The sequence below is a fragment of the Fukomys damarensis genome, unplaced genomic scaffold (assembly GCF_012274545.1).
Source record: "Fukomys damarensis isolate Sample0158 unplaced genomic scaffold, DMR_v1.0_HiC HiC_scaffold_34, whole genome shotgun sequence".
NCBI classification, from domain to species: Eukaryota; Metazoa; Chordata; class Mammalia; order Rodentia; family Bathyergidae; genus Fukomys; species Fukomys damarensis.
In genome coordinates, this window is record NW_022900946.1 from 23,889,961 (window position 1) to 23,899,704 (window position 9,744).

At 40.0% G+C, this 9,744-nt stretch overlaps 1 long non-coding RNA gene across 1 annotated transcript; it reads right to left on the reverse strand.

Annotated features, from left to right (window-relative positions):
• Nucleotides 1–2,067: 2,067 nt before the first annotated feature.
• On the reverse strand, nucleotides 2,068–5,417 carry LOC117284135. Its single transcript, XR_004515232.1, has 3 exons — nucleotides 5,398–5,417; nucleotides 3,931–4,059; nucleotides 2,068–3,075 (listed from the first exon to the last, which is right to left on the reverse strand). It is a non-coding gene; the product is annotated as an uncharacterized LOC117284135 (long non-coding RNA).
• Between the last annotated feature and the right edge of the window lie 4,327 nt (nucleotides 5,418–9,744).

Below are 9,744 nucleotides of genomic sequence, written 5' to 3' on the forward strand. Positions count from 1 at the left end.
AAAAAAAAAAAAAAAAAAAAAAAGAGTAATAAAAAGGTATTTTGAAAATGCCACCAGGAGATTGAATAACACTCATCTAAATTACTCAGGGTTCAAAAAAGAACTCGTAAGAAAAACTAAGAAATATTTTGAACGGAATGACAGTAAGAACACACATCAGTATTTCCAGGATGCAGCTGAAGCAACAGTTAGAAGGACAGCATAGCTTTTTGTACCTCTGTTACAAGTCGGGTGTGATGGCGTGCGCCCGCAGCACAGACTTAGGAGGCCAAGGGAGGATCGCTTGAGGGCAGGAATTCGAGTTCAGCCTGGGCAACATGGCTAGACCACTGGCTCAAAAACAAACAAGGAAAACCAGCGACTATGTCTGTTGAAAAGAAGGATTTACCATGCGTGACCCCAGAAACTTCCCTAACATCTCTAAGCGAAGAAGTAGAAGCAGCAAATAAACGAATGAAAAAATGTTCAGCATCACTGGTCGTTCAAGAGATGCAGATGAAAACGACACTGAGATTCCACCTCCAGAAAGAATGGCTGCTGTCAAGAAACCAGTAACAAATGCGGGAGGGGCTGTGGGGAAAAGTGAACCCTTCTCCACTGTTGGTGGGGGTGCAGACTGGTGCAACTGCTGTAGAAATCAGGGTGGAGATGCCTCAAAAGACTAGGATTAGAAGCCCCATTTGACCCAAGTATTTCCTTGCTGGATATCTTCCCCCAAAGAATCAAAGGTATCATACTATAGCCATATATATGCAGCCATGCTTATAGTGGCACAGTTTGTCATAACTAAATCTTAGAAACAGTCCAATTGCCCACCAACTGGTGACTGGATAAAAAAAGATGTGTGTGTTTTTTTTTAGTAAGGTGGAGAACTACTCAGCTATAAGGCATGATAAACTAGAGACGTTTATAGCTAAGTGGATGCACATTGAGGCCATACTCTTAAGGGAAATAAATAGGACACACTTGTGTAAATACTGAATAGTTTCTCTGATGAGAGAAACTGAAAGTGTAAATGAGGTCCAAAACGTATAATAGATGATGCGAAATAGGAAGAAAAGGTCCAAAAGGGAAGGGAAAGTGGGAATTTATACCTAAAATGTACCAATAAGCTTAATAAATAAAAAATAGAAAAAATACAAATTAAGAACAATGTAAATAAGATGGAAGTAGGAAATATAAAAGTGGCTATCAATACAGAATAAAGCAAATAATGAAGAAAAGCAATACAATGAAGGATTGGTTTTTTGTTTTTTGTTTTTTTTGGTACCGGGGATTGCAACCTTGAGCTTGCAAGTCAGGCCACCGAACCGCTGAGCTAAATCCCCGGCCCCCCAAGGATTGGTTATTTAAAAATACAATTATTAATGTCACAGATGAAAAGGAAACACTGCTACAGCACTAAAAGAATAACAAACCAGGCATGATGGTCCCATCGTGGTACTCCTGGGACCCTTCTCAGGAGGATCACAAGTTTGAGCCCAGCCTGTGCAGTTTAGCAATTTAGGGAGACCCTGTCTCAAATTAAACATTACAAAGGCTTGAGGACATAGCTCAGTGTGAAGACCCAGGGTTCAAGCCCCAGCACCACACACACAAACACACAGGATGATAAACTGGGTATCTCGCTCCTATAATCCCAGGGCCAAGAAGCTGAGGTTAGAGGACTGCAAGCTAGATACTACCCTGGACTACACAGGAAATTAAAAGCCAGCCGGGGTGACAGCATGACTCTGCCTCCGCACCCCGAAAAAAGTCAGGCATGGCTGGCTGCTCACACCCGTACCCCCAGATTTGGGGAGGTCGAAGGAGGGAGATCATGTATTTGAGGCCAGCCTGAGCTGCACAGCAAATTCAAGGTCAATCAGGACAAGGTGATGAGATCTTGTCTCAAAACAAAGCAAATTATTCAGTTAAAGAGTAATAAGGGTGGGGATTTAGCTCAGTGGTTCCCCCGCCTGGCTCGCAAGCGCAAGGTCCTGAGTTCGATCCCCGGTACCCCCCCGCCCAAAAAAAAAAAAAGAGTAGTAAGAGGGCTGGGGGTTACCTCAGTGGTGGAGCACTTACCTAGAATGTGTGAGGCCCTGGGTTCTAGCTCAGCATCATGTGAGCACATAAAAGGAAATAAATGACATTATGCACAAATTCAATAGTTTTGACAACTGAGATTAAATGGGCAGATTCCTTAATGCACATAAAAATAAGCAGAAAATAGGATTAGCTCTAGTGTTCATTAAAAGTATTCTATAAAGAAAACTCCAAGCCCAGACAGTTTCATTAACTTTATAAAACTTTTTTTTTTTTTTAACTTTTTCTTTTGCTGCGCTAGGGATCACGCTCGGGCCTTGGGTTGTAGCGAGCTGCCGTCGGCGGCGTAGAGGATGAAAAATGAGACTTCATTTAATCCACCGAGAGCACCCAGCCACCAGGGAGACTCTGGGAGGAGGAGCAGCCACCAAGTCAAGAACTCTCTGGCTCCTGTTCAGAAGCTCGGGGTAAGAAAAAAAAGCGGTTTGGGTGAGCAGCTGTTTGAAAGCTCAGCAGTTTTCTTGTGGAAAGCGGAGGACGAGGGCCAGGCGCAACGCACGCAACGAATCTAAACTTCTTGTTGTTCCACCATTTGATTTTCACACAGCCTGTGCGCTTGTGCACCGCAGTTCCACTGTCCACTCCTCGCGGAGCCTGTACCTTTCAGCGTAATTGTTTACTCCTCACCGAACCTATGCACTTTTTGCCTCCCATTTTAATTATTTCTGTGTTTTCGCCCCACCTCTCAGCCAGTCACTCCTCATGGAGCCTGTGCCCTTTTGTCCTGCGGTTTAATTCTTCAGTTTAACCATTCACTCTCCGTCAGGTCCCACACGGCCTTGCACATACTGGGCTTCACTAAGTTGCCTAGGCTGACTTCAAACTTGTGATCCTCCTGCCTCAGCCTCCCAAGTAGTTGGGATTCCAGGAATCTGCCACCAAACCCAGCAATTTTGTTGAAGATTAAGATTAGTACCAATCTCCACTAATTATTTCAGGCATTAGAAGAGAATGAAACACTTTCCCATTTATGAGGCCAGCATTACCCTGATACAAAAACAGAAGAACACAATAAGCAAAGAAATTATAAACCAATACTCCTCAAAAGCATAGATACAAAGATACTAACAAGCTATGATCATATTTAACTTAACATACAAAGAGTTCATTATGGCCAAGTGAGATTCATTTCAGGAATGCAAGATGATTTCATATTTAGCTCTTTTTTTTTTTTTTTAAACTGGGGATTGAACCCAGGGCCTTGCTCATGCTAGGCAAGTAGGCTTTCTCTGAAATACACCCCAGCCTCTTTAAACAATATTTTGAGACAGATTCTTGCTAAATTTCCCAGGCTGGCCTCAACCCCTCAGTTCTCCTGCCTCAGCCTCCCAGTAACTCAGATGAGGGGTGTGAACTACCACTCCTGGCAATCATATTAAACATTCAATTGTTATCGCATTAGCAGATGGAAAAAATTGTAGAAAAAAAGCATTCTTACCAAATTTAATATCCATCCACATATAAAAGAAAACCTTTCAGCACATTAGAACTAAAAAGGAAACCTCAACCTGATAGGCCCCTAGGACAAATGCCTAGATTCCTCCTAAGACTAGGATTAAACAAACCAAGGATGCCCGCTCCTACCATAATCATTGAACTTAATGACCTACGGTGCTGGCCACACCGTGGTACACACACATTATAGATTGATAAATAGATATGCAAATGTCCTGCATTAATCAGCCATTCCGCTGTACCTGCAGGTTCTGGGCTCACAGAGTTGACCAACTGTGGATGGGAAATGTTTGGGGAAAAAGTTGCATCAGTACTGCACAGGTACGGACTTACTTTTCCTGTCGCTATTTCCTAAACCATACAGTACAGCAACTACCTAGCACTTACATCGTATCAGGTACTGTGAGTACTCTGGAGGCAATTCCGAGCGGATGAGACCCAGGCATGTGTCCGAAGGCCACCTTCTCAGGAGGCTGGAGCAGGAGGATTGCTTGATCCCAGGGGTTTGAGAGCAGCCTGGATAACACAGCAAAACAAAACAAAAACCAACCAACCAAACAAACAAAAAAACTGTACTGGAGACTGTGGGCAGGTTGTACACCAATACTATGCCATTTTATATAAGGGGTTTGAGCATCTTTGGATTTCGGTATTCATAGGTAATCCTGGAACCAACCGTGTATAGAACACATATATAAACTAGAGAGTACAGCTGGCTTTCACTGTAGATGCCACAACTGTGCACATGGAAAATCCAAATGAATTCATATTCATGGACTTTTTAAAAACTTTTTTTGGTGCTGGGCCTCCTGCACTCTGCCACTGACCTATACCCTCAGCCCCAGGAATTTATAAAACTACTAGAACTGATAAGTGGATTTAGCAAGAGCTCAACATAAAAAGTCAGCTTCATTTTTAATACACTAGCGGTGATTATTTTTTTCCCCCAGTACTTGGGATCAAACTCCGGATCTTGCGCTTGCCAGGTGGGTGTGGCACCACTGAGCTACATCCCTGGCCATCTAGCAGTGATTAGTTGGACATTACTGAATGTAACAAGGACTTAAATAAATGAAGAGATATAGTCTGGATTGGAAGACTAGATATTGATATTTCCTGAGCCCAAATTCTCCTGTAAATTTAACACAATCCCATCAAAACCCCATAAAAGATTGACAGATTTTTTTCGGGGGGAGCACCAGAGATCGAACTTGGGATCTTGCGCTTGCGAGGCAGGCGGCAGCACCACTGAGCCAAATCCCTGGCCCAGACTGATTTTCTTTTAAAAATTTAAAGTTTGATTGCAAAGGACATAGAATATCCAAGACAATTTTAAAATAGGAAAAATTGGAACGCTTATACTGCATAATTTTGAATCTTACTATAAAGTTATAATAATTAGTTCAGTATGCTTCTGGCTTAATACAGCAAAGTTCAGTGGAACAGATCCACCTTTCCGTTGATTGATACAGAGTTCAGAAGCAGACCCGCATGAAGGTGAGTGGATTTTTTCTTTTAAATGTTGGTGATTCAACCCAGGTCCTCCCACACGCTGCAAGTGAACTACATCCCAAGTCCAGTGTCACTGGATTTTAACAAAAATGCCCAGGCAAGTCAGTGGAGAATAAGATCGTCTTTTAAAAATATATTTTATTAGTGTCTATTAATTTTTTAAAATACTGGGTTCAATATTTATATTTGTATCATGTCCACCCCCCCATTACCATCAATTACACTCTCCTTTCCTTTATTCCCTTCTTCTTGTCTAATAAGGGTCTCGCTTCTACTTCAGGCCATCTTTTTTTTTTTCGAGACAGGGTCTCACTATGTGCTTGAAATTGACCTGGAACTCACTGTGTAGCCCATGCTGGTCTCGAACTCACAGCGATCCTCCTGCCTCAGCCTCCCGAGTGCTGGGATTACAGGCGTGCTCCACCATGCCCGGTGCTCAGGTCATCTTTTTAAGATTCCACATGTTAGGGAGAATGTGCAGTGCTTGTCTTTCTGAGTCTGGCTTAGTTCATTTTGCATGACAATCTTCAGTTCCACCCATTTTCCTGAAAGACATAATTTCATTCCTTTTTGTGGCTGAATAATACTGCATTGCAGGCGTGTCTGTGTGTGTGTGTGTGTGTGTGTGTGTGTTTGTGTGTACTGTTCTTTATCCATTGATTGTTGATGGATATCTAGTCAGATTTCATATTTTGCCTATGATGAATTGAACTGCAATAAATGTGGGCGTGCAGATACACCCTATTTTATGGTGACTTCAATTCTTTTGGGCATGTACCGAGGAGAGGAGTCTCTATACTGATTTCCAAAGGTGCTGTTCTAATTTACATTCCTATCAACAGTAAGATGCTTTTTTCCTAGCATCTTGGCCAACATTTATTGTTTTTGTATTCTTTTGTTTTGTGTTTGTTTGTTTTGGTACCAGGGATCGAACTCAGGACCTTGTGCTTTCGAGGCAGGCAGCGGAACCACTGAGATAAATCCCTGGCCCTCTTTTTGTGTTCTTAATAATAGCCATTCTGACTGGGGTGAGACAGAATTTTAGTGTAGTTATGATTTGCATTTTCCCAACGGCTAAAGATGTTGAACATGTTTTCATATACTTATGGGGCATTTATACTTGACAAGTAGTAACGTTTTTGGTGTTTTGTGAGTTCTTTATATATTAATCCTCTGTCAAAAGAGTAGCTGGCAAAGACTTTCTCCCATTCTGTGGGCTATCTTTTCATTTTGTTAACTGTTTTCCTTGTAGTGTAGAAACTTTTTAATTTGATGTAGTCCCATTGTTCATTTTTGCTATTATTTCTGGTAGTGTTGGAGTCCTGTTCAGGAAAATTTTGCAGGTTCCTCTGTTTTCTTTCTTTCTTTTTTTTTTGGGCGGGGGGTTACTGGGATTGAACTCAGGACCTTGAGTTTGCAAGGCAGACGCAGTGCTGTTGAGCTAAATCCCCAGCCCACTTCTATGTTTTCTTTTATCAATTTCAAAGTTTCAGTTTCAGGTCTTTGCTCCATTTTGAATTGACTTTTTTAAAGGGAGAGAAGGATCTAGTTTCAATTTTCTACATATAAATATCCAGTTTTCCCAGTATTATTGGTTAAAAAGGCTGTCTTGTTCAAGGTATGCTTTTGGCTCCTTTGTAAAGAATCAGAAGGTTGTATTAGAAAGGTTTGTTTCTGTGTCCTCTGTTCTATCTCATTGGTCCCTGTATCTATTTTTGTGCCAGTATCAGGTTTTTGTTACTATGACTTTGTAGCATAATTTGAAATCAGGTATTATGCCTCCAGCTTCCTCTTTTTGCTTAGGGTTGCTTTTGGTTACTCTGAGTCTTTTGTATTCCCACATACATTTTAGGATTGTTTATTCTAATTATGTAAAGAATGTCATTGGAATTTTAGTGGGCGTTGCATTGGACCTGAAGATCACTTTTGGTAATGTGGCCATTCTGACAATATCAATGTGGCCAATCCATGAGCATAAGCGGTCTATTTTCTACTAGTTTCCTCAATTTCTTTCTTCAGTGTTCCATAGTTTCAGTGTAGAGATCTCTTGCTTCCTTAGTTAGATTTATCACTGGGTGTTTTATCATTCTGAAGGCCTTATGAATGGAATTGTTCTCCCAATTTCTTTCTCAAGTGGTTTATTATTGGTGTATAGAAAAGCTATTGAGGGGCTGGGGATTTAGCTCAGTGGTTCCACCACCTGCCTCACAAGCACAAGGTCCAGAGTTTGATCCCCAGTACAAACAAAACAAAACAACAACAACAAACAGATTCAGTCCCTAGTACCAAGGAAGAAAAACAAAAAACAAAACAAAACTGAGAAAAAACATCTCAAAAAATCCAAGGCCTTTTCATAGCAAAAATACTCAATTGCTTCAATATGAGAGCACATACATGGAAAACTCACAGCCAACAGCCTATTCCAAGGTGCGAGCCTAACAGCTCTTCCTCTAAGGTCAAGAGCAAAACAGGATACCTGCTTTTGCCACATCATTTGCAACACAGACCTGCAAGACCTGGCCAGAGCAACTGGGCAAGACAAAGATCAAGTACCCAGATTGGAAAGGAAGAAGTAAAATGATCTCTGTTCACAGATGACATGCTCTTATATGCAGAAAACCCTGCAGGTTTCACAAAAGCACTGTTCCTGCAAATAAATTCAGCAAAGTTTCAGGATATAAAAATCACCACACAGAAATCAGTTGCGTTTCTGTGTACTAACAATGAATCACAGAAAGATATGATGCTGGGGGAAGGTTCTCATGCAAGTGCAAGTACAAGGAGGGACTAGTACGTATTAGGCAAGTACTCTACCACTGAGCTGCATTCCCAGCCCTTTTTATTTATTTATTTTGGTACTGGGGATTGAACTCGGGTCCTTGTGCTTGTGAAGCAGGCGCTGGCCCTCAGTCCGTTTTATTTTTGAGACAGCATCTTGCTAAGCTGCTCAGGTTGGTGTCAACCTTTCAATCCTCTTGCCTCAGCCTCCCTGAGTGGCTAGAATTACAATTGTGTATCACTGTGCCCTGCTAATGGTTCCACTTAAAAATCATTTAAAAATTGTTCGGAATTAACCAAGGCAGTGAAAGACTTGTACACTGAAAACTACAAAGCATTGCTGAAAGAAATAAAAGAAGCCTTAAATAAATAGAATACTGTGCTCATAGATTAGAACACCTAATATTATCAAAATGTCTATACCACCAAGAAAATCTACAGATTCAATGCAGTTCCTATTAAAATATCAGTGATTTTTTTTTTTAAATAGAGGGCTGGGTATTTAGCTCAGTGGTTCTGGTGCCTGCCTTGCAAGCACAAGGGCCCAAGTTCCATCCCTGGTACCTTAAAAAAAAAAGAAAGAAAGAAAGAAAGAAAAGAAAAGAAAACTCCATTTAAAAATTCATATGGAAACTCAAGGAACTCCTAATAGCCCAAACAGTCTTAGAGATCTTATACTTTCTGATTTCAAAACTTAGAACAAAGTTATAGTAATCAAAACAGTTTGGTACTGGTATAACGAAAGACAAAGAAACCAAAGGAATAGAATCACCCAGAAATAAAACTTCACATAAATTGTCAAATGATTCTTACAGGGGTGCTAAGACAGGGAAAGGACAGTCTTAATAAATGGTGTCAGAAAAACTGAATATCCACATACAAAAGAATAAAGCTGGATCCTTACAAATGCTGTATACAAAAATTAATTCAATAATAGATCCAAGACTTACATAAGTATGACCTAAAACTATAAAGAAACTCATAGGGCAAAACCTTCATAATATTGGATTTGGCAGGGCCAGGGATTTAGCTCAGTGGCACTGCACCTGCCTCACAAACACAACGTCCTGAGTTCTATCTTCAGTACCAAAAAAAAAATAAAATAAAATAAAAATGGATTTGGCAATGAGTTCTTGGAAATGACATCAAAGGTACAGGCAACAACAAATACACATATTAGACTTATTGAAAATTTAAAAATTCTGTGTTTCAAGAGATAATATTAACAGAATGAAAGGCAATCCATAATATGGGAGAAATATGATAATATTGTATATATGTATAATTATATACATCTGTATCTAGAATACTTAGAAAGCTTTTACAACCCCCAAACAAAAAGCCCAATTAAAAAATGCACAGGAAAAAATATGTACAAGATTTAGACATTTTTCAGTGAAGACATACAAATGGCCAGTAAACAGGAAAAGATACTCAGTATCACTAGTATGAAAATGCAAATCAAAACCACAATGAGATACCATTAGGTTAGCTATTGTTTTAAAACTCAGACAATAACCAAGTGTTGGGAGGATACAGAGAAATTTGGACTCCTTGTGCATTGCTCCTACTGAGAACAGTTTTACAGTTACTCAGAAAGCAACACAGAATTACTATGTGATTCAGCAACCTCACTTATTTAGGCATATACCTAAAGGAAGTGAAATCAGGGATTCAAACAGATGTTTGTACAATGTTCACAGTAGCATTATTCACAGTGGTCAAAAAGTGCAAACAAACCAAGTATGTGTGGAGATAAATAGGCCAATGTGATATATGTGACACACACACACAAATTTGGGGTATATATATATATATGGTATATATATAATGTGTGTGTGTGTGTGTGTGTGTGTGTGTATATATATATATATATATATGGTATGTGTGTGTGTGTGTATATATATATAT